The following is a 26164-nucleotide window of genomic DNA, read 5'->3' on the forward strand; positions in this document are numbered from 1 at the left end:
TGTTGTATAGTAGAGCTGACTTCTACACCTAAGCTGGAAATGTGGCCTAATTGATAGTATATATTCTACCTGGGTCTCCGGCCTTCTCTTCAAAGGACTGGAAACTATGTTATATCAGTTTTCCCTATGTTGCCATTTCCATAATGTAGGTTTGAGGGGAACCACAACCCACAGGCACACTGGTAGACTAATTTTATTGGAAGCTGATTGTTAATAATAGTGAGCACTCCGAAGTGCGCACTCAGTCAGATCATGTACTTTACTCTTTAAGTAAACCGGTATATATTTTCTGCAGACGTTACACACACTCGCATGCCTTCGCGTCATTCCCAGACAGGGAAAAGAAAGGCAATGGAACTCTGAGGCTCCATGGAACTCTCCCCTTCGCCCAAAAATCTTGAAACCAGTCTATGGGTGCTAATGGGAACACCCAATCACTATTTTACCAACCCTCAGCTGTATAATAAACTAAAAAAACAGGTTATGGAGATATGTCGACCATATATTAAGATAATCCCCAAGTGCATTAAAATTTTTCCTCAGTTTATTCATATACTTCAACAGAACTTGAACCAAATACACCAATATATTCATATACTTCTGTGGGGTAGTACGATTTTGTTCTTGTTCATGAAAGTAATTTGCCCGTCATTAAGCTAGTTCTCCAGATCTGTAAACTAATTTCCTAGGATACGAAGATCTTTCACAGGTGTATTAAGATAAACTTGCCAGCAGAATAACCACAAGAGATCTCTTCAATCTGTCAGTGTATTAAAATAATTTCAGGACCATAAAAATAATTCACAAGGACAATAGGATAATTCCCCAGCATTTTTTGTTTTACTTGGCTTTGATCCTGGTGGATTGGTGGAAGATGTTAACAGAGTGGCCAAGTCCTGAGAGGGTTGTTAACTTTGTCCGATGCACATTGAAGTGCATTTTGGTAAATGTAATCCTCTGCATCCAATTAAAATGTAGACTTGGTGAGGGTATCATGGCTTGTTATGGACATTATTATGTCAGGGTGAACGTATAATCCCTTTTTACTCAATATTGACAAGGCTGAAATCAAGGCATTATTTCTAGTAGTTTGGACATTCTCTGCACTGAAAGTACAGATTGTAGACAATCCACATACAGTAAGAGTGAATCAGTATCGTAGCTACTGTTTTCATCATAGAAGATATGACAGGAACTGTTTATATATGAACTAATAATACAACTTACTTATTCTACAATAACTAATTTGGCTGTGCAAAACTAAAGGTGTGTGAGCAAAGTTTTAGAGTTGGAGAAGAAATAGTCATCCACAGAACAGAGTGCAAAACAGGGAAGGGCAAGAGGCAAAATCAGAACCTATGATGATACAGGCCAGAGACCAGCACAAGAAAAGCAATAGGAGAAGGGAAGCATAGAAGCTGAAAAGAAGGAGATCAAGCAGGCTTTACTGTGTTGGGAGAAGGCAGGATGGATGGGCAGGTGAACTGTGCCATAGTGCAGATACATTTCCTTCCTTGATTCTGTGGGCTTGGAGAAGAAAATATCAGGGATGCATGATGCTCTTTTGCAAGACAGCATTGCCCAAGGAGCCTGCTGCCTGTGCAAAGGGAAGCTACCAGTCAGCGGAGGGCTCAAATGATCACAATTATGTGCCAATGATAGATAATCCTTTTGGACATCAACGGACCACAGCCTATATACCAGCAGAAACCGTGCCATGTGCCCAGAATACCTGATATAAACCCCGCCATTTTCAGTTGGAGGAGCCCAGTCACTATAACCATTATTATGGGTACCTGGCCCAACTGCCTCTGGCTTGGGGGAGAAGCATATCAGTTGCCAACAACTCACTGAGGTCTTAGAGAGTGAAGGGTGGGATTTGATTCCATTAACAACAATTCTGATGAATTAGAGAAACCTGAGCAGGCTGAAGCATATCCATCAATGTGAAGGTGTCACTTCCACCATACCACAAGCTCATTGAACGTCCCCAGTCTGCAGAGTGCAAGTGAATACATTTTTCTGTATGTTCTTTTCTTGTCTTTGATTGTGTTCTAAGTGTTTTTCTTTCTTTCTTTCTTTCTTTCTGTCTATGCACTGACCTGTTGTTTTCATATTTGAAACAAATATTGACCGAAGACAAGGTGGTGAAGGCAGAGTCGGACTCACAGTTGCATGATGTGTGAGACCGTCCTGGAGAAGAGAGGTAGAGCATTTGTTGTATGTAACCTCAGCCTAAAGAAAGGTATGGGAGTAACAATCACAGTTAACTTGCAGTGATATTGACTCCATTCCTTTCCATGTCTAGATCATTAGAAGGAAACATGACTTGGGCCACAAAAGTCCCCTTGGCATCAAATTTCGTCTTTTCATTGTGAAAATTTAGACAACGAACTGCAAATAGTGCCTATTGTATGCATTTGCAGCACAAACATTTTTAGGGGACTGAACTTTGTGCGCCAAGAAGAAAAAATGCAATTCCATTAGTTAAGGAAGAAACACTGACATGAATAGACACCAATATCAGGTTTCAAGAGCAATAGCCATTTGCTCCGTAGCAGTTAATAAGTTGTCCAGACAACTCTATGCCAGCAACTGGAATACAGTAGAATCCATGCGTAACTGAATAGATGTAAAATTAACCCTAGTCTCTCCATGATCGCCTGGAGAAAGAACATAGTATAGAATCAGAGTGCAGCGATTGGGAAGTGGTTCTCAGGGCAGCTGGCCACTGGAAGCTCAGGCCTGTCTTCACCACCTTAAGGTTGTCAATATTTGCATGCTATTAACCGTCCCCATTTCGCACATCTTGTAGGGTCCAACCAGAGCCCCCGTTGTGTTACTAAAGTGTGAGCCAGGTATGTATACCTAGATATGAATGCATGTTTATCTGTGTGTAGTGTGCTGTGTAACACTGTAGCTCTGTGGAATATTGGGATCTAAAGGGGACAGAAAGCAGCTGAGTTCCACTTAGAGGCCAACATAAAAACACAGTCAAGGTACATGCAGGATGTACCCTATGGAGATGTCTGGAAGAACTGAGGTCTAACACCCATTCCATAGAGGTATTTGTAAGAACTTAATTGTAATGTTCATCCCATGGGGATGCCTGTAGGACTGAGGTCTAGGACCCGGGACATTTGACTGTCTGGAAAAACTAAGCCTATTATTGGTCCCTTAAAGGTGTCCATAGAAAATTAATTCCAATAACTTCTTATGGGATGTCTCTAAGGACTGAGGACTAGTACCTCGCCCATTGTGATGCCTGGAGCGACAGAAACCTAATGTAATCGCCTAGAGATGCCTGTAAGGATTCAAGTCCTCATTTCAAGTTTAGACGACGGGATACTCCATCACAAACGTGGCAGGTATTCTGTCTACTCTATTACAAGTGCCGCCACATTTGTGATGTAGTATTCCATCCGTCCAACTCTAAATAAGACCTTCATTATTTTTTTTCAACAAAACATTCACCTTACGTAAAGAAAGAGGTAAAATATCAAAATTGATCAGCTCTTACAAGAGTAAAGTTACAAATTACTAGCTCCGGTTATAACATTTATCAATTAATAATTTTCATATGAGTTGTAGAAGCTCCTTAGGGAAGGAAAGAATGAGTCAGTGGATTTAGAAGAACACACATCTTCATAGAAATGAATTGATCCAACAAGCAAGTCGTTGCAAACATAGCTCCTAGCTAGTAATCCCATGCAGCAAACTGCAGCAGCAAGAAATAAAAAAAATCGGGCAGCAGAATGACAAAAAACAGACCTCAAAAGCAAGTTCGAACATAGGGCACCCTTGTCTTGTTGTAGAGCTGGGTTCTGTCCTGAAATCAGGACCTTCTATGGCTACCATCTTGAGAGTGAACATTACTTCTTGCTTGGGACTGTTATGGGAAGTGGTAGCATTAAGACAGACAGGATCAGAGAAGTGAAGGGACTGCATGGGTGGAGATTAGCTCATCCAGGAGTAGGAGAACGAGGGTGCAAGAAAGTATAGTATGGATAAAGTATGGTTATCATTAAAAACCTGACTCACAAGTTCTTTATGGCACGTTTTAAGCAAACTCAGACAAATCCTGTCCGTATTCACCTACGTCACACCCTTTTTACGAGGTTTACAGCACACACTATTTTGGGCTACCAGACTCTTCTTTTTTGAGTTTCTGCCCTCTGTTTGGCAGCAGTGACTGAGGTGGCGCCAGGAAAAAAACAACTATCTCCGGCTGTCTATGAGTAGTTTACCCAACCTAACCGCTCATCTCAAAAGTACATGCTGCTGGGACGCTTCACATAAGGTGATTAGGACAGATCCGTTCACACTTGCTGCTCCATCGCCTCTTTTTGGGCAATCAAAATGCTTTCATTACCTTAAGTACTGCGTTGCATGAGAAGTTCTCACCCCATATTTGGCAATAGTCTCCGTTATAGTACACAGATCCTCAGTATCATCATATCTGTCCGAGCTCTGTAAACAAACACTGGTCAAGTTTAAGTCAAGTTCAAGAAATCTTTATTCGGTCTGCCAAAGATACACCATGAAAGACAACATTCAGACACGATTTAAAAACAAATAAAATCCATAAAAAGATTAAAACAACAAAGTATTGGATCTCATGGCACAATTTAGCTGTCTATTCTCATGGCATTCTCGGGTAGCTCAAGGTGATCCTCCAGACCAACTAGACTAAAAGCAACCTGCTGGAATGTGATAAAGGGCACAGTAGACTCTTGCTGCTGAGCATAAAAACTCAAGTCATGTTCTATTTTCAAACACTGTCGTTGAGGCCGCAATCCCTTCTATCTTGGTCACTACGGCCTCTAAACATCCTGTAAAGGTCTCTTTCCCCTTTAGTAAGATTGGTGGAGTCATCTCTAAAAAAATGCCCTCCACTCTATCTCTTCTGGTAGTAGAATATAGACACAGCTAACAGTAGTACTCTATGGGCGCTGCAGCCCTTGATCCCTTCACTGATGTTGTCCTTTCCTTTACTGGGCTCCTTTCTTTGGGTTAATTATCTTTGCTTCTTGAAGGGCTGGAGACTGCTGCATTACAAAGTGTTAATTTCCCCAATACAGTGGGAACCATTTGCCCCCAGGGGCTGGAACACTATGTTCGCTTTCACAGTTCACAGTCAATGAAAGAGCAGAACTGTATCTCTAATTAAGATGCAGGGTAGCTGGCTGAATCTGCCCCCCCCCCCCTTTATGTTCACTTCACAATCAAGCCCGCTGCCCTGAAGACCATCACTGCACCAGTTGAATCCGGTGCTGATTTTCCACGTGTTTCTTTCCCCTGATACCTCTGTTCTGTATAGAGTCCCAGCAGACTTCCAACACCATTGAAGCACTTCCTCACACTGATGTGCAGATCCAGCGCATTCTTGACCCATCTGCGAGGCCATTGAAGGGTCTGGTTCAATTCCTCATCGCTCAGCGTAGACAACTCCCTTAAATGTCAGCTAGGCACTTAGGGCTTCATGCCTGTTAACGCTTCAGAAAAACACAGTCTCATGTGGCACACTAATTGGGCATAGTACATACAGGCGGTTCAGCAGATTACATCACAGTTTATGGAAGTCCATAGCTCGTAGCTCACATGACTTGCCTGCAGGACTAATGCCAATCATATGGGAATGCCTATTGAGAGAGAAGTTTAAAACTCATGCCAGGAAAGCTCTGTGGTGACTGATGTTTAGGGCGCAGTTCATTGAGATTTCTGAAAGGACTGAAGCCTAATGCCCATCCTATAGAGAAGGCTTCAGGGACTGATTTGTCATTCTTATCACCTGCTGGCGCCTTTTCGAACCAAGGTCTTGTACTTATCATACGAAGACGTCAGTAGGGACTAAAGTCTAATGCTAATTCCTTTAAAAATTCTATATGGATGAAGGCTGCAGGTTTACAGAGGTGAGACCGAAGGCTTCCTTGCCAGGCCTTAGGTTCTAATACCACAGACTGGACTAAAAGTTCTTAAGAGCTGACAGATGCAGAAATATAGCATATTCACTGTCAAGTTAAGGCAAGAAGAGAGGATATTTAAACAAAAAACTGTTATTACTAAAACCTAAATTGTGATATGGCATAATATAAATAGGTGTATTCATTTTAACAGATATTAAAGCTACCATTTAATAATAATGTGATATGGAATTTATTTCATAAAAATGGGGCAGGTTACAAAGTTATAGAAAAACAAAATACTCTGTTGTTGGTTTTCTCTACAGTAGCTTAATCCAAAGGGAGGTTGAGTAATCAACAGATTAGGATGGCTTTGTGTAGACAGGCATGATCAGAAAAGTTCGTTTCACAGCTAGTTCTTTTTAAGGTGCACGCACAGTTTCAGCAACAATCGTCTCAGTGCAGTATCTGAGATAGGCTTCACAGGAACTAATAAACTAAGCACTAACTCAAGCTCAGAACATTTTGCAAATCCACAAAATCTCCATGCTGGGCAAAGCAGTAGATGAAGCTTGACTGATCATGTTTTAGCAGAATTGACGGTGCTGCTTTTCCAAGGCTTCTGATGGAAACCACAGAAGCTACAGTTCTCTCGAAGGGGATTTCCATGTATAGTCATAAGCACTGAATAGTCCCACCAACGTGCGGGCACCCCATAGCACTTATTCCAATATATCTTCTTACGTTTAAATGTTCACCTTTCTTTGGGAAGGCCTGCAGAGTCATTTAAGAAAGAATAATGTTGTGCAGCCTGTAAGAGGAGGCTAAAATTGGCCAAATTCTTCATTTTGCAGATAAAAAAGGTTGCCAGGAGAGGTGTCTATACATGTAAATGCATAATGCTTTTGTAAAACAATTCAAATGTCTTTCACAAATCCTTTTTTAGAAGAGTATAGAAATGAAGACGCAAAAGACAGTGTAGTCTCATAATCTGCCATTATGAGAGCTGAAAATAGACGTGGTACCTTTAAGGCCCCAGAGACCTCCAGTATCCCACCATGTTTGGCTAGAGGCAATTACCTCAGTTCTTTTTTCTGGCACCTGGTGACAGGATCTAGGAGCATTGAACTCTGCCTTTTTAACGCTTTTCTCTTCAAAGTGTTTCTAAAACCATTTTACTCAACGTTTTTCTACTCTCCCTTGCATTCTTTGCATTTTACTGACAGGAATTGAGGCATTTTGTCTTTGAAAATGCCATCTTTATTTGATAAGTGCCCTTTCTGTGGGAGAAAGAAAGCCAAAACAGACATTATAGTGTCTGCATTCGTTGTCTTTCAGCGAGTCATCTTCCTGAAGTCTTCCAACACTGACAAACATTTTCCAGGCGAACTCTACCTGATAGAGAAAAGATTTGCCTCATGGCACGGAAGAATAGTGCAGGAAGCAGATGCAGTCTGCACAGGATCCCAAGAAAGCGTGGAGAGGGTTGGTCCTGTGCCAGAGCTCCATCATCAACATCTTGTGGACAAAAAACATCCAAAACGAAGTCTGCAGCCCAAAAAAGATCTAATCCTCCGTTGACGTCGAGACAAGGTACAGCACCGACCTGTTCACTGTCAGGAGCAGGTTCGAGGTCGACAAAGAGGAGAAGATCAACGTCGAGATGGAGTAGGTCAACTTTGAAGACTCACCCACCATTAACGCAGAGCTGCAGATTGCCATTGAGAAGTAGGTGTGCGTCAATACAAACAATTCTTTTGATGTCGAGGAGTGATTCCTCGCCCAGGGGACACCAGCGTTCGACTTCGAAGAAACACTTGACGTTGAGAAGCAGATCTCTGTTACACCACCACAAAAGGTTGACGTCGAGGAGCAGGTCGACGTCGACAGGACGTCAGAGGAAAAGGAGACGCATTTAGTTGTCACCAGGGTCTGACTGTTCAAGGGTGTACTCTCCTTCACCTGAGGTTGTAACCGCCACCTCCTCCATGGAGTCTAACTCCATGGAGTCTAACCTTCATAATCACTCCCTCAGACTCCGCCTCCTCCACACCCTGCAACAGTTCCAGCTACACCAGTACCGCTTTCACCTCAGTCTAGGCCAAGATCAAGATGTGCCATCACTCTTGCAGCCACCATACATCGTGTCATTCGTCATCTAGGAGGCATCATCATCATCGCCATAGGTCACGCAGATCCAAATCAGTCACGATCACAATCTCACCATCATTCCAGATACCTGTCCTCCACTTCTACAGGACGCTACTCACCCACTTTAACAGACTCTCCATCACCTTGAGTCTCTCCTATAGAGGACATTAATACTTTCCATGAAGTCTTAGTGAGAGGAGCGGCGAAATGGAACATCAAATGCCGATGACTACTCCAACCACATCAGTGATCTTTGAGACGCTACAACAGCGCTCAGCGTCCAGACCACTCCTTCCACTAGTGCCAGGCCTCTTGGAACCTGCCATGGTTCTGACACCTGCTTGAGCTAAGTCGGCTCCATCAAGACTACTAAAAAAGTACAGGCCACCTGAGCAGAATCCACTCTTCCTGGGGTCTGACTCTCCTTCAGACTCGGTGGTGATCTTAGCAGCAAAGAAACCCCACACTACTACCCCTTCCTCCTCGGTTACATTGGATAAAGAGATCATGAAGTTGCATTCTGTGAGCCAGAAAACATGTGATACTGCGGCCACTTCTATAAAAGCGGCTAGGGCAACTGCTCTCTTAGGTCGCTATGATAGGGCATTATGGGAATTGGTACAGAAGTTCACCGAGGATATGCCCAGGGACAAGCAAGAAGATTTTCTGGAGGTAGTTAGTGAAGATTTGATGCTTTCGATCCAAGCTATCAGTGCAGCAGTTGATTCCTCCCTTCTGGCAGCTCATGAATACTGCCATGGTGTAGCCCTCTGCAGGCATGTGTGTCTCTGTCTCACATATCTGAAACCAGAGTCACAGCAGCGTCTCACCAATCTGCTTTTCTCTGTGGCTTCTTTATTAATCAGTCAATCAATCAGGGAATCGTAAGCGCACTACTCACCCGTGAGGGTCTCAAGGTGCTGAGAGGGGGGGGGGGGAATACGCAGATCTGTTTAGCCGAAAAGCCAGGTCTGGAGGGTCTTCCTGAAGGTGTTCAGGGAGGGGGCACATCTGATGTCGGCCTGTAGCTTGTTCCAGGTCTTGGCTGCAATATGAGAGATGGATCTTCCGCCTGCTCTGGCTCTGTGGATGCGCGGGGTTTTGGCCAGTGCGAGGTTGGAAGATTGGAGGTCGCTTTTGGGTACGTGGAAGTTGATTCTGTCGTTGAGGTATTTGGGTCCGTTGTTGTGTAGGCATTTGTAGGCGTGAGTGAGGATTTCAAACGTGACTCTTTTCTCCACAGGGAGCCAGTGGAGACTTCGTAGGTGTTGGCTGATGTGTTCGTTTCGGGGGATGCTGAGGACGAGTCTGGCGGCGGTGTTCTGTATTTTCTGGAGTTTGCAGAGTAGGGACTTGTTGATGCCGGCGTAGAGTGCGTTTCTATACCAGTCTGCTGGTGATGAGTGCGTGGGTGACTGTCTTCCTTGACTCAGGGGGGTTCTACTTGAAGGTCTTGCGGAGGGTGTTGAAGCAGCTGGAGGTGACGGTGTTGACCTGTCGGTTCATGGTGAGTGATGAGTCGAGTATGATGCCAAGGTTCTTGGCGTGGTCTGAGGGGGTAGGTGGTCTTCCGAGGGCAGTCGGCCACCAGGTGCTGTCCCATGCAGAAGGGGTGGTACTGAGGACGAGGACTTCTGTCTTCTCGGCGTTGAGCTTCAGGCAGATGTTGGTCATCCAGACTGCGATTTCTTGCATTCCTTTCTGGAAGTTGAGTTTGGCAGTGGTGGGGTCTTTGGTGAGGGAGAGGATGAGCTGTGTGCCGTCGGCGTAGGATACGATGTTGAGGCCTGTTGTCGGACAGTGGCTGCGAGGGGGGCCATGTAGATGTTGAAGAGGGTGGGGCTCAGTGATGAACCCTGTGGGACTCCGCAGGTGATTTTCGTGGGGTCGTAGAGGAAGGGTGGGAGTCTGATCCTTTGGCTTCCTCAGCTGAGGAATGATTGGATCCAGTCCAGGGCTGTTCCTTGTATGCCTGCGTCGTGTAGTCTGGCGACTAGTGTGCGGTGGGAGACGGTGTCGAAGGCCGCTGATAGGTCGAGTAGGATGAGGGCTGCAGAGTGGCATTGGTCCAGGAGGGTGTGAATGTCATCTGTGGTGGCAAGTAGGGCGGTCTCTGTGCTGTGGTTGCTTTGGAATCCGGATTGGGACAGATCGAGGACGGCGTTCTCTTCAATGAATCGTGTCAGTTTCCTGTTGACTGTTTTCTCTGCAACTTTGGCTGCGAAAGGGAGGAGCGAGATGGGCCAATAGTTCTTGAGGTCGGTGGGGTCAGCTGTGGGTTTCTTGATTAGGGGTATGACTTCTGCGCGCTTCCAGTCATCTGGGAAGGTGCCTGTTTTGAAGGTGTGTTGATGGTGCGTTGTAGTTCGGGTGCGATGGCGGCCGCAGCTCTGTGGTAGATGTGTCAGTCATTCGGATGATGAAGTGTCCCATATGAAATCAGAAATGGACACACTTAAAGCGGTTGGCCTGAAAAGGCCTGAGAAGCAACGCAAATCGTTTCGCACCTTACCAGAGGAGATACTATTCTCAGTGGGTTAAAACCCTTTTCCTTGAATCAGGGAACCTTGAATCAGGGACAACAACAGCAGTGTTCTAATACCCAACAGCGTAGACTACCTAGAAGAAGAGCCTCCCAGCAAACATCTCAAGGTAGAAAGCCTTTCACAGGCACAAAACCCTAAGCTGTTCCTTCCCACTATTCTGTTACCCACTTTGGTGCAGGGAAGCATTTCGAATTTCCTGGCAGAGTGGCAACAAATGACGCCTGGGTACTAAAAATTGTTTCCAGTGGTTACCTTCTCAAGTCCTCCTTCTACGGTACCACCGAAGTTATAACCATCTGAAAAAGTTAAGATTTGAACATCTTACTTCAAAAACATGCGGTGGAAGCCGTTCCGCCCCAACGGAGGGGAACAGGCATTTATTCCTGATATTTTTTGATGCAGCAAAAGGACAAGAATGAATTCAGACCCATCTTTGATCTGAAATACCCCAACAAATGGATTCATCTGGAAGAGTTCAGGATGCTGTCCTTACATCATATCTATCCCCAGCCCCACCAGGGGGACTGGTTGTGCTCCATCGACCTCCAGGATGCTTAATTTTCCATCCCAGTGGCACAAAAACATTGGAAATTCCTGATGTTTGTGGTGGGGCAGGACCATTACCAATTCCGAGTACTACGGTTTGGCCTCAAGTCAGCACCCAGAACTTTCTCGAAAGTCATGGCAGCTGTGGCTGCCCATCTCAGGGAACACCGGGTCTTCGTCTATCCCTATCTAGATGATTGGCTCATAAAGGCATCAACTTTTCAGGAAGCGAAACTCCATTTCAGCTGTGCATGCAACTTCCTATTTCGCTTGGGCCTTCAGATCAATCGTAGCAAACATCATCCATTCCCTGTTCAGCTTGCATTATCTGGGAGCCACCTTTGGCACCATCCATGCAGAAGTATATCCTTCGAAGGAGAGGCACTTATCGATCCTTCAGAAATGTTGCTTTTTTATGAAAGCATCTCATCCCAAGCTGAGGACGGTTTCATCACTCCTCGGTTCGATGGCCACGCATCTTTCTCACTCCGAATGCTCACTTCCACATGCAGCCTCTCTAACAATGCTTAGAGGACCAATGAGATCAGCTAACAAGCAGTTGGGATGACAGGATCCATTTGCCCCGCCATGCGAAGCAGTCCTTCAAATGGTGGTGCTCCTCGACCAATCTGCTTCAAGGAATGCGTTTTCACCAACTGGTTCCTTCTCAGATCATAGGGATGGATGCATCCCTTAAAGGCTGGAGAGGCCACATGGATCATCTACAAAGCTAAGGCAAGTGGTCGCTAAAAGAGATGTGGTATCACATCAACCTCCTCAAACTTCAAGCAGTCCATGTAGCTTTCAAGGCCTTCTTGCCATCGTTCAAGTCACAGATCCTGTTTGTTCAAATGGACAATATCACCACAATATACTACCTCAACAAGCGAAGGGGACGAGGTCCAGAAGCCCAGTCCATGTGCAATTGGTTGATTGGCTGAAACCTACGGATCAGAGCGACTCATTTTCCAGGCGAGCAGAACACACAAGCGAATATCCTCAGCAGAGTTGTGCAAGAAAACCACCGATGGGTCTAGCACAACAACGATGTTTCCTTCGTCTTAGAGCTCTGGGGCACGCCCACCATAGATTTGCTCACCACCGAACAAAATAAAAAATGCCACAACTTCAACTTGAGGTGCTACCAACCAGGGACACTGGGGAATGCGCTATGGATCGACTGGTCCGTCAAATTTCTTCACGCAATTCTACCGATTCCCCTGATCCAGCCAATTCTAATCAAGCTCTTCCACTCCAATGCTACGATGATACTCATAGCGCCTGAGTGACCACATCATTTGTGGCTCATGGACCTGCTTCACCTGTCACAGCGTCCATATCTCAGACTTCCATGCAGACCTGACCCACTGTAAAAATTCGGAGGCCAGATAGTACACCCCAAGCTCTTCTCCTTGTATTTGGCTGCATGGCTCCTGAGCTACTACAATATGGACATTTGATTTTGCCACAAGACTGCATGGAAATCTGGAAAGAGGGCCAAGCGACCATCCACCCGGTCAGTGTATGCCTTAAAGTGGAAGAGGTGTTTCATCTGATGTTCCTCCAAAAGTGCGGCTCCTACAACTTGCCGGGAAGATGTTATTTTTCCATACTTATTATCTTGCAAAATCTGGCCTCCAATTTTCTTCCATCAAAGTTCACTTGGCAGCGCTTACTGCATACAGGAAATATCCTTCACAAACCTATTTTCAAAATCCCCGTCATCAAAGATTTTCTACATGGTTTGAAGACGGTGTTTCATTCTATTAGTCGTCCTTCCCCTCCATGGGAACTTAATGTAGTCCTGTCCGGCCTTATGCAGGACCCATTTGAGCCCTTATACAAGGCATCTCTCCAACACCTCTCTTGGAAAGCAGCTTTCCTTGTAGCAATTACATCAGCACGCAAGGTTAGAGAGCTCCAAGCTTTGTGTTCTCACGATGCTTACACAGTTTTCCGTCCTTCTAAAGTGGTTATGAGAACACACCTAAAATTGCTCCCTAAAGTGGTTTCAGATTTCCATGTTAATCAAACTATTTCATTACCAACATTCTATCAGAACCCATCCACACCAGCCGAGAGAACTCTTCATTCTCTAGATGTACGGAGAGTGTTGAAGTATTATCTCGATAAAACACGCAACATCCACAGATCAGACCAATTATTTGTCAATTATGGTCCGGTCCGCACTTCTCTAGCCACATCTAAACAATCCATTCAAGATGGATTGTTTCTTGCATCCTGTTATGTTATCAGAAAGCTAATAAACTACTTGATGCCAGACCTAAAGCACATTCCACTAGAGTTAAAGCAGCCACTGCTGCCCTAATGCAGCATATTCCAAATATAGAGATTTGCAAGGCAGCTACATGGAGGATTCACATTTTCACCAAACATTACTGCGTAGGTTCTGATGCTATGGTAGAAGCTCACGTACAACAGGCCTCCCTCAGAAATCTATTTCCTTAAAGTGCTGCTACAATTCACTCTCTGTCTTCTCTTCTCCACCGCTATAAGTAGGTATGGGCTTGCTATTCTATTTAGTGCTTATGATTATACATGAAAATGCCCCTAGCAGAGAACTGGAGTTACAGGTAAGAAACTATTCCTTCTCTGTTTGTTGAGATCCTTCATCACTGGTGAAAGTTAAAGGCAGCGCATCATGTTTCATGTTTGGTGGCATTCTATACCTCAATATATGATGGGAGTTGCACACCAGTTTTTTTTACTTCTTCTTTGTTTTAAGGTGTAGTCACTGAGTGTGTGCAATACAGGTTAAGGGAACTGCCTGTTTCCCTAATCTAATACAGATGGAAAAAATTCAGACAACAAATGCCAGAAAAACCTATACGCACAGCTATTGTGTGTTTGACTACATGTGTAAACAACAGTTCAACACAACATTGTATACTCTTTTTCAAAGATACATGCAGGATCAATCATCAGTTTTCAAACCAACAGTTTGTTTAATGAGTTATTCATATATATGTTTAAACATTATATAACAGCAAAAAGCAAAAAGAATAAAGTTAGACAGTGTTCATTACATCACATAAAACTTGTTCAATAACACTGTTTATGTCTTCATCTGTTAGGTCCACAAAAGAAATTGTTCGATGCCCTTTGCATTTCGGGACCAACGGTCCCTTCTTCAGAGGCCACTATTTTTAACAAACAAAAACATCCCAATTAAATTAATGTAATGTTCATTATTTCAAAATGTATACATTTCTCAAGAAGTCAACATGAAGTGCACCAACTCACAAAGCCTCCAACTCTATCCCAAAAGAAACCAACATGAGGTGCAACAACTCACAACACCTCTAACTATATTACGTCAAGCTGGTACACAACCATACTTAAAAATCCTATGATGGAATCCAAAGTAAAAAAACCCTACTGTGCTCATTACTGAATGACCGTCACCCTTGTGAATTTTCACCTATGTCAAACATCTTTTTGTCAGTGCCCATGCCAGTGGAGGGTACTTACGAAAAAATGTGGACCGAAATTGCTGAAACGACAACAATACAAGTTGTGGTCAGCATGGGTAAACCTCAAGTACGTAATACACACATCTCTGTTAATAAAATAATTCATGCGTACCTCAGAAGTAATCCAACCTGCTCGATCTTGTCAATCTTCTCTGTTTTAGCTTTTCAGAACGAAATACGAAACTAATGCTGTTTAAAACCATAACGAACATCATTAATCATCTGCCCAACAAACTGTCACATTACTTGTAGAACTGGTGCCTGAGAGGCTCATACCTGGGGCTCACGCTCAGCTTTATATTCCAAATTCAGGTCGAATGACCCCACTGATGCTCGATGGCATAATTTGCCTCGGGCTTTATTTGTGTAATCGTTGTCTACCCATTGCAGAAATAATAAAAGGACTGCTGGATCGCATAGACATCAGTCTCCAACTGGCGACCATCTTTCAATGCATAGGATACCTCAATAAAAACCAGTTCAACCAGTGTGAATTATGTGCATCACTACTTCTACCCTCTGTTTTGCCGCAAGTTAATACCAAAGTTCAAAAATTGCAGCGGTGCAGCAATATATATCCTCGATATATGAAGCGATGACGACCTACATGACTGCTCTCAATATATGTCAACAAAAAGAGGGACAGATGGGTAAGTTTAACGAGGTCCAGTGTACATACCCTAACGACTAGTAATACAAAAAGAGTACAAAGTTCCTCTGGTCGGAGAAAGATGTAGGTCAGTGAAAAAGGTAATAGTATCAGCGGGGTTGTCATGTGTTACGGAAGGGGGAAACCCTTTGTTGGAACTAGGGCTCTCATACACCCAGCAAGCTAGGTGTCATGCTTCATCATTTGAGCCTGCCCCTCGTCAGGTCGGCGCTGCAATTCCTGACGGGCTCCCAATAATGGGGCTCTTTGGCGGGGATCTTCTGTTCCTGCCGAAGGGTGCTGTGGGGGTAAGGGGCCCTAGAATGTGTAGACGTGGTGAAAGGATAAAATAGGTACTGTTAGTCCACGAAAAGATATATTTAATGAAGTGGTAAACAGCCTAGCTAAAATAAGTGAAAATTGAGATGGGTATAGCTACTAGTGGTTATGACGCTAGTTGTGTATGCCCTACACTCAAGGAGATCAACATGTTTCTTGCCTAGTTAGCCAGAAATTGGTCACGGCAATTCATCAGGATCAAAAAAAACTTAAACTATCTACAACCAAGGTATGTGAATACTACATACCTAAGGGGTGCTCAGAAGTAACCTAGGAAAAAATGGAAAACAGAAAAGAACACATGACAAAATACCACATGATAAATTACACGCACACAACAGAGTAAGCTGCGATCATCAAGAGACTAATGGGGACATGCTCCCAGGTGGGTAATGAAAAGTCAATAGTGACAAGCCAAAATTAAAAGACAGGACTATGGGCGGAGACAAAGGAGGAGGTGAACAACTCACCTCTAGTACTAGCAAGGTAATCTTGCAGCAGTCTCCGGCGGGTGAAAAGGACTCCAACGTGGGTCCTGGGATAAAAACCGGGAAGTGGGATGTTAAAACCTGAAACTACAAAGGCCCGTGTGTGGCGTAGTCATCCCATCAATCCAGAGGAGTGAGAGAAGTTACGGAAGGTAAAGGCAGCCTAGCATTTCATAATGTACTCCCATGGGCGGTCTGGTTTGCTGCCATGGTGGCCCTCATACTCAGGGGCTTAGGCGTATCAACGCACAAATGGTTAGAGAGGTGAAAATCCATAATGTAATGGAAATCTCGTAGACATAGCGGGAACCGCCGTAGCCCCTGGTATCGGATGGGTCAGTGCAGGACGGTGGCGCCCATGGTGTCATTGAAGTTGAGGAGGCGCCAAAAGAACCCTCCGTGTAAAAAGACTCACCTTGGAAAATATGCGGATGTCGGGGAGATGACCAAGTCCGTTACACTCACCTGCGTCGTTCGACGCTCGTGCTGAAAGACCTACCCCTGCCGCTGGACCTGGGATGGGTACCGGAGAGGGTGAGTGTGAGATAGATAAGGACCCCGGAAGACGCTAATGGCGTCACGTGACCTCGGGTGCCCCAACCCCATTGGTGGAGAAATCAGCTAAAGTGCGGCCATGTTGGAACGGGCAGCGCATCTGACTAACAGTATCCGGTTCATACCCGTGACCGCGGGAAATAGTCCCCCATTGGTTGAGGTTTGTGAGGAACGGGTAGCCATGATGGAGCAGGCAGGCGAAGTGGGAGGTATGTCGGAAGTGATGGACAAACCAGCGCCCCAAAGGATTGTGTTGGCGAGGGCAGTCGCAATGACCATGTAGCAGTATCATGGTAATACTGGATCTACGGGGATATGGTCCGTGAGTAGAAATCCAGTACCAAAGCGGTAATAATCCGCTAGGAAAACAGACACAAAACACGGAAGGGAGGGTGACAGATTAAAAAATTAAAATAATAATAAAATACAGTTGTTATATCTATGCAGTACAGTTGGAAAGTAATACCAGAGAGATCTATATGACATCTGGTCTATTTATGGGGGATGTACCAATGTCCCCACAGCCAAGAGGGAGTGGTCAGGGGCAAAGGTCCCATAATCTATCTGAACGGTCGTGTGGGATGTAAAACACACATGGCATTAGAGGGGGCTCAAGCCTTAGTAAGGAGATTACTCAACCAGTGAGTGCGGACCATGGGATGTCATCATTCAAACCAGTCAGATGTGAAGATAACCTAAGGACCCATCTTTGTTCTAGTTTGAACAATGCATTCTGAGAGATCTGAGGATGTGCTTCTAAGACCACCCAGCTGATGGTGTCTGTTTGGTGTTGCATTTCTTTGAAATGAGTGTAAAGTTTGGTAGTCACTCTCTGACATCGTATGTTGCTCTTGTGTTCCATTATCCTAGTCTTGACCATGCGGGTGGTCATGCCTATGTAAACCAACTCGCAGGGACATCTGATCATGTATATGCAGTTTTTTGTATTACAATTGGTATGTCTGCTCAATGTCCAATGGAAATCATTATTAAAAGTGATGTTCTTACAGGTGCTGGTCAATTTGCATACTACACAGGAGCCACAGGGGAAATGGCCCCTGACGGATGGTAGCTCCCATATTGTCCTTTGTGAACCGATGGTACTCAATCTAGGTCTAGTGTGAACCAATAGGTCTTTGATGTTCTGTGTGCGTTTGTAGGCAAATCTAGGTTTGGGTATGTTGAGATTACCCGTGTCAAGAATCCCCCAGTTTTTCAAGATGATCTTTCTAATCCTACTTGAATCAGGTGTGAAGGAAGTGACACAGGTCAAGATGTCAGTTTCAGGTTTGGTGTGTGTTTCTAGTAGTGTCTCACGTGGGTTATTCTTAGCCCTTTTCATAGAGTTGTGGACACACCTAGTGGGATAGCCCCTGGCCATCAGGTTAGTTGATAGTATTTTAGCTTCTGTGTTGTAGTCCGACACCATAGTGCAATTGCGTCTAATGCGTAGGAATTGCCCGAAGGGCAAGTTATCCCTAAGTGTTTTGGGATGGTGACTGTCATACCGCAGAAGACTATTGCGGTCAGTGGGTTTTTTGTACAGTGTGGTTGTGAGGGTGCCATTGAGTAGAGTGATATTCAAGTCCAGGAACGGGACCGAGTGCTCTGATATAGTGTGAGAGAATCTGAGGAACTCATTTTGCTCATTGATCCATTGTATGAAATTCACACAATCAGTGTGTGTACCGTGCCAAAAAACGAGTATATCGTCTATAAATCGTTTCCAAAGGGCGATGTTGTCAAGGAACGGATTTGCAGTACTTAAGATCACATTTTTCTCAAAATCTGCCATATAGAGACACGCTACACTGGGAGCAAAGGTACTACCCATAGATGTGCCTTGGCTCTGATGGTACAGTTGTCTATTGAATTCAAAAAAATTCTCAGCTAAAGCCAAGGTAGCACAATCAACAATGAATGTGACTGGTGTAGGTGACGACCAAACGTGGAGGCCCTCTACACTAACATCCCCCAGAGGGCTACGCTGGCAGTCATTGAGTCAACACTACGGGCACTCGATTGGTCGTCACCTACACCAGTCACATTCATTGTTGATTGTGCTACCTTGGCTTTAACTGAGAATTTTTTTGAATTCAATAGACAACTGTACCATCAGAGCCAAGGTACATCTATGGGTAGTACCTTTGCTCCCAGTGTAGCGTGTCTCTATATGGCAGATTTTGAGAAAAATGTGATCTTAAGTACTGCAAATCCATTCCTTGACAACATCGCCCTTTGGAAACGATTTATAGACGATATACTCGTTTTTTGGCACGGTACACACACTGATTGTGTGAATTTCATACAATGGATCAATGAGCAAAATGAGTTCCTCAGATTCTCTCACACTATATCAGAGCACTCGGTCCCGTTCCTGGACTTGAATATCACTCTACTCAATGGCACCCTCACAACCACACTGTACAAAAAACCCACTGACCGCAATAGTCTTCTGCGGTATGACAGTCACCATCCCAAAACACTTAGGGATAACTTGCCCTTCGGGCAATTCCTACGCATTAGACGCAATTACACTATGGTGTCGGACTACAACACAGAAGCTAAAATACTATCAACTAACCTGATGGCCAGGGGCTATCCCACTAGGTGTGTCCACAACTCTATGAAAAGGGCTAAGAATAACCCACGTGAGACACTACTAGAAACACACACCAAACCTGAAACTGACATCTTGACCTGTGTCACTTCCTTCACACCTGATTCAAGTAGGATTAGAAAGATCATCTTGAAAAACTGGGGGATTCTTGACACGGGTAATCTCAACATACCCAAACCTAGATTTGCCTACAAACGCACACAGAACATCAAAGACCTATTGGTTCACACTAGACCTAAATTGAGTACCATCGGTTCACAAAGGACAATATGAGAGCTACCACCCGTCAGGGGCCATTTCCCCTGTGGCTCCTGTGTAGTATGCAAATTGACCAGCACCTGTAAGAACATCACTTTTAAGAATGATTTCCATTGGACATTGAGCAGACATACCAATTGTAATACAAAAAACTGCATATACATGATCAGATGTCCCTGCGAGTTGGTTTACATAGGCATGACCACCCGCATGGTCAAGACTAGGATAATGGAACACAAGAGCAACATACGATGTCAGAGAGTGACTACCAAACTTTACACTCATTTCAAAGAAATGCAACACCAAACAGACACCATCAGCTGGGTGGTCTTAGAAGCACATCCTCAGATCTCTCAGAATGCATTGTTCAAACTAGAACAAAGATGGGTCCTTAGGTTATCTTCACATCTGACTGGTTTGAATGATGACATCCCATGGTCCGCACTCACTGGTTGAGTAATCTCCTTACTAAGGCTTGAGCCCCCTCTAATGCCATGTGTGTTTTACATCCCACACGACCGTTCAGATAGATTATGGGACCTTTGCCCCTGACCACTCCCTCTTGGCTGTGGGGACATTGGTACATCCCCCATAAATAGACCAGATGTCATATAGATCTCTCTGGTATTACTTTCCAACTGTACTGCATAGATATAACAACTGTATTTTATTATTATTTTAATTTTTTAATCTGTCACCCTCCCTTCCGTGTTTTGTGTCTGTTTTCCTAGCGGATTATTACCGCTTTGGTACTGGATTTCTACTCACGGACCATATCCCCGTAGATCCAGTATTACCATGATACTGCTACATGGTCATTGCGACTGCCCTCGCCAACACAATCCTTTGGGGCGCTGGTTTGTCCATCACTTCCGACATACCTCCCACTTCGCCTGCCTGCTCCATCATGGCTACCCGTTCCTCACAAACCTCAACGAATGGGGGACTATTTCCCGCGGTCACGGGTATGAACCGGATACTGTTAGTCAGATGCGCTGCCCGTTCCAACATGGCCACACTTTAGCTGATTTCTCCACCAATGGGGTTGGGGCACCCGAGGTCACGTGACGCCATTAGCGTCTTCCGGGGTCCTTATCTATCTCACACTCACCCTCTCCGGTACCCATCCCAGGTCCGGCGGCAGGGGTAGGTCTTTCAGCACGAGCGTCGAACGACGCAGGTGAGTGTAACGGACTTGGTCATCTCCCCGACATCCGCATATTTTCCAAGGTGAGTCTTTTTACACGGAGGGTTCTTTTGGCGCCTCCTCAACTTCAATGACACCATGGGCGCCACCGTCCTGCACTGACCCATCTGCTACCAGGGGCTACGGCGGTTCCCGCTATGTCTACGAGATTTCCATTACATTATGGATTTTCACCTCTCTAACCATTTGTGCGTTGATACGCCTGAGCCCCTGAGTATGAGGGCCACCATGGCTGCACACCAGACCGCCCATGGGAGTACATTATGAAATGCTAGGCTGCCTTTACCTTCCGTAACTTCTCTCACTCCTCTGGATTGATGAGATGACTACGCCACACACGGGCCTTTGTAGTTTCAGGTTTTAACATCCCACTTCCCGGTTTTTATCCCAGGACCCACGTTGGAGTCCTTTTCACCCGCCGGAGAGTGCTGCAAGATTACCTTGCTAGTACTAGAGGTGAGTTGTTCACCTCCTCCTTTGTCTCCGCCCATAGTCCTGTCTTTTAATTTTGGCTTGTCACTATTGACTTTTCATTACCCACCTGGGAGCATGTCCCCATTAGTCTCTTGATGATCGCAGCTTACTCTGTTGTGTGCGTGTAATTTATCATGTGGTATTTTGTCATGTGTTCTTTTCTGTTTTCCATTTTTTCCTAGGTTACTTCTGAGCACCCCTTAGGTATGTAGTATCCACATACCTTGGTTGTAGATAGTTTAAGTTTTTTTTGATCCTGATGAATTGCCGTGACCAATTTCTGGCTAACTAGGCAAGAAACATGTTGATCTCCTTGAGTGTAGGGCATACACAACTAGCGTCATAACCACTAGTAGCTATACCCACCTCAATTTTCACTTATTTTAGCTAGGCTCTTTACCACTTCATTAAATATATCTTTTCGTGGACTAACAGTACCTATTTTATCCTTTCACCACGTCTACACATTCTAGGGCCCCTTACCCCCACAGCACCCTTCGGCAGGAACAGAAGATCCCCGCCAAAGAGCCCCATTATTGGGAGCCCGTCAGGAATTGCAGCGCCGACCTGACGAGGGGCAGGCTCAAATGATGAAGCATGACACCTAGCTTGCTGGGTGTGTGAGAGCCCTAGTTCCAACAAAGGGTTTCCCCCTTCCGTAACACATGACAACCCCGCTGATACTATTACCTTTTTCACTGACCTACATCTTTCTCCGACCAGAGGAACTTTGTACTCTTTTTGTATTACTGCTCTCAATATATGCAAAAACCGGCAGCCATCTTTGACGCTCAGTGCCCCAAATTATAACGAAGATACATTCAAATGGTAACCACGATGGGTTAGACATGACATAACATGGCTAAGAACTTTTACAAACAGTTTTTTTGGAACATATACTAAACAATACCATCCATGTCACAGATAACCCAATGACAATCCATAATACATTAATCTGTGTGTGTTCCTGACTTCGATGTTACGATGTAGTGCTGATATTTTGGATATTATGCGGACGCAGTCTATCATGTTTATTTATGGAGAGTCTAGGTGCTTGGAACTCAGGTTAATCTATAAGAATCAGCTAATTTCTAGTTTGTCATTGAGACCAAACAACATGAATGAATAAATGAACAAATGAATGAATTTTTCTTTATTTGTGTGGTTAATAAAAACCATTATAAAAACAACATATGTATGTAAAAATGGAGGGAAAGCAGATTTTTAGAAATTTAAAAAAAGAAAAATGAATAAATATATATACACAACATATTTGTAAAACCTCCTTTGCGGTCGTTAGTTAAAACAATGAGAGTAATAACAGTCTTTTAGGCATGACGAATCAGTCCTTCGGTGGTGGCCAGACTAAGTAGGCTCCCCCAAGCTTTAAGAGCCACCCGGGTGTTTGACACAGTCGGCCTGTAGGAACTTATCCATCAATGCTGTGCAGGTGTAATGAATAAATTTAGCAAAATTGGCCATATGCTTCACAGTGTCCAACGTATTAAGCTGTTGGACTGCCTTGTTTGCTGTACGCGTGCCCAGTTGAAAGAGAATGGGCTTAAGGTGGATTCGGCGAGCTAGCCGCAAGGCAGGACAGTAAAGTAGAATGTGAGCCAGAGACTCTTGTTTATATTTGCAGAGACGACACGCCGTGATGACCGGCCTTACTTTCACAGTTGGATACATTCTTTTAAGGGGAGAGGATGTAGTCTGACTGCAAGAATCCTATGTGGGGCTAGTTTCCCCACAGGCTGCGTGAGATGTTGTTTAAGGCCGGGTGGTGTGTGGAGTGAGCTTTGGGTCTCATGGAAGCCTCTGGCTGCCAGTGCTTCAATGTCCAACATGCAAGAACGTGATCGTACTTGCTTTTTTATTACTGTTTTGATGGTAGCATACTTAATTATGCTAGAGTCCCAATTCTCTGTGGCTAGTTGCAAGAGTTATTTGGCAGAGGCGAGACTGGTAGACCAGGGATTGCCAGGATGTCGGAAGATGTAATTTATAACAACCTTCATCGAGTTCTCTGGTGCCGCGGTTGTTAGATAAAAGTATTGCACTAGAGCCGCCAATTCTTTTAATATTTGTTGGTTAAGGTTAGATTCCAGGCGAATTAAAGTATTCCTGGTGCTGGCTGGTTGACAAAATAACTTTTTGTAAGCTGCACAATGTACTTTTTCCAAATCCTGTGCAAATTTATCTGGAATCGCCTGTTGCGCGTAGTTGAGGGACGGTAGTAGTTTCGCCCTCAGCACTCTTTGAATGGCCATTGTTGTAGGACTGTCTAAGACAGCATAAAGTTTGCAAAGAGCATAGGTGACCATTTTTCCTTTCTGCTGCAGTTTGTGAAGGTGGATCCGTGAGCGGCCCGTTGCACTGATCCAGGCCTCAAGATAATTGTAAGATTGTACACAGTTCAAAGTTAACGGCCCCAACCTCCACTTTGCCATTTTTTTTTCAGATGGTGGCCAAAGATCACTACCTTGGACTTGGTTGGGTTAGAGACCAAACAACATCATTGTGTTAAATTACTGGATCCAGAAAATTTCTCTTTGTAATAAGGTTTTATTGGGATCTGCCGTTGAGTTGAGCATAACATTTTCTAAGCCCAGAAATCATAATTGAGCAGTGTTATGGCATTCATTCATCCAATGAACCACTCGGCTGGAATTCATGTTCTTATTTCGAATAGTACTTTTATGTTCAGAAATCCGTATTTTCAATTTTTTTCTGTCTTACCTATTTATAGTAAGCCACAAGGGCAATTGATACAATATATGACATTGGAAGAATTTCAATCTGCCGAATGCTTCATGGTTACTGTTTCACCCATCTGTGGATGAGTAATATTCTTTCCAGTTATTACATTATTACAGTGAACACAGTTTTGACATTGCTCATACCTTTAAAATTTGGGTTCATGGTGTTGTCCCTTGTCAACAGCAATTTCTTAATATTTCTTGTCCAAGTGTATGCAAACACTGGCCACTCATTGAATAAATTCCTGAACTCAGGCTCAGTTTGTAGAAGTTCCCAACGCTTTAACAATTTGTTCGTGCAAATCAGCGTGACATCCATGGGCTTTGTGGGTGCTCCAGTTTACGCACATATTTTCATGACAAAGTTGAATCAGAGCACATCTTTTCCGCTGAAGATTGGAACAACCATCTTGTTAGCTATTACAGATACATTGATTATATTTTCCTAATTTGGAGTCACACAGAGCAAGCCCTACTGGAAAACATAGCTAAATTAAACGCTAAAAACTAGAAAATCAAATTCACACACACCATCAATAAAGCTAGCATCTCGTTTTTGGGTGTAAGTATTGAAATATGCAAAACTTAAATCATGACTAGCGCATTTACGAAACCCACAGACGGAAATAATGCTTTGAATTTCCAACGTTTTCATTCCCCGTCATTATTTAAGAATTTACCCTTTTCAAAGATGATGAGAGTCAAAAGGATATTGTCAAAGAAAGAATTATGTGATGAAGCCATCACCAAAATAAGGTTAAGGTACCTATGGCGAGGCTACCCAGAATCAACAGTGAAGAAAGCTGAAGAACGGATTGGACTAAAAGAACGTCAGGAGTTACTCAAAAAACTGTTGAAACCTTAAAAACAAAAAATGGTGTTTGTATCCAAATTTTCCACACAATCAGGACACATTAAAAAATCATATTAAAGCGTTTGAACTTCTACAAACTGAGCCTGAGTTCAGGAATTTATTCAATGAGCGACTAGTGTTTGCATACACCCGGACTAGAAATATTAAGCAGTTGCTGTCGACAAGGGACAACACCATGAACCGAAATCTGAAAGGTATGAGGCAATGTCAAAACTGTGTTCACTGAACAATGTAATAACTGGAAAGACTATTACTCATCCGCGAATAGATGAAACAGTAACCCTGAAGCATTCGGCAGATTGTAATTCTTCAATGTTATATATTGTATCAAATGCCCTTGTGGCTTACTATATATAGGCAAGGCTGAAAGAAAATTGAAAATACGGATTTCCGAACATAAAGGTACTATTCAAAATAAGAACATGAATTCAAACCTATCGGTTCATTGGATGAATGAACGCCATAACATTGCTCAATTGCGATTTCTGGTCTTGGAAAATGCTATGCTCAAATCAACAGCAGATCAAAATAAAGTCTTATTACAAAGAGAAGTTTTCTTGATCAAGAAATTTAACACAATGAAGCCGTTTGGTCTCAAAGATAAACTTGAAATGAGCTGTTTCTTATAGGTTATCCTGACTTCCAAGCACCTAGACTTTCCACAAATAAACATGATATACTGTGTCCATAATATCCAGCATATCAGCACCACATCGTAACATCAAAGTCAGGAACACACACAGATTAATTTATTATGTATTGTCATTGGGCTATCTGTGATATAAATGGTATTGCTAAATATGTTCCAAAGAAACTGTTTGTAAAAGTTCTTAGCCATGTTATGTCAGGTCTAAACCATGGGGTTTACCAATTGAATGTATCTTCGTTATAATTTGAAATGACAGAGAAGAGATCTGCATGTGTCGTTTACTTATGTCGATGGCTGCCGTTTCCACTTAGAGAACCCATGTCATGGGACATTAAACGTCAAAGATGGCCGTCTGTTTTTCATATATTGAGAGTAGTCATTTATGTCGGCATCGCTCCATATATCAAGGAACTATCGTTGCTGCACCACTGCGGTTTTTGATCTTTGGGATTAACTTGTGGCAAAACAGAGGGTAGAAGTAGTGATGCACATAATTCACATTGGTTAAGCTAGTTTTTATCGAGGTATAGTATGCATTGTGAGATGGCCGCCGGTTGGAGACTGATGTCTATGCGATCCAGCAGTTCTTCAATTATTTCTGCAAAGGGTAGACGCCGATTACACGAATAAAGCCCGAGGCAAATTATGCCAT

The 26164-nt window shown here is 43.8% G+C and overlaps 1 protein-coding gene across 5 annotated transcripts in view; it reads left to right on the plus strand.

Annotated features, from left to right (window-relative positions):
- The window catches only part of LOC146809372 (voltage-gated potassium channel KCNC1-like), a 631507-nt gene that overhangs the window by 560412 nt on the left and 44931 nt on the right, over positions 1–26164 (plus strand). Inside the window, exon 5 of one of the 5 annotated variants that reach the window (XR_014966411.1) lies at positions 2816–2858. The exons of the other annotated variants lie outside the window; for them this stretch is intronic. The gene's annotated coding sequence lies outside the window, so the exon portion shown is untranslated. The remainder of the gene's footprint in view (positions 1–2815; positions 2859–26164) is intronic. 5 annotated transcript variants of the gene reach the window in all.

This window comes from Triturus cristatus, chromosome 7 (assembly GCF_964204655.1).
Source record: "Triturus cristatus chromosome 7, aTriCri1.1, whole genome shotgun sequence".
Classification (NCBI taxonomy): Eukaryota; Metazoa; Chordata; class Amphibia; order Caudata; family Salamandridae; genus Triturus; species Triturus cristatus.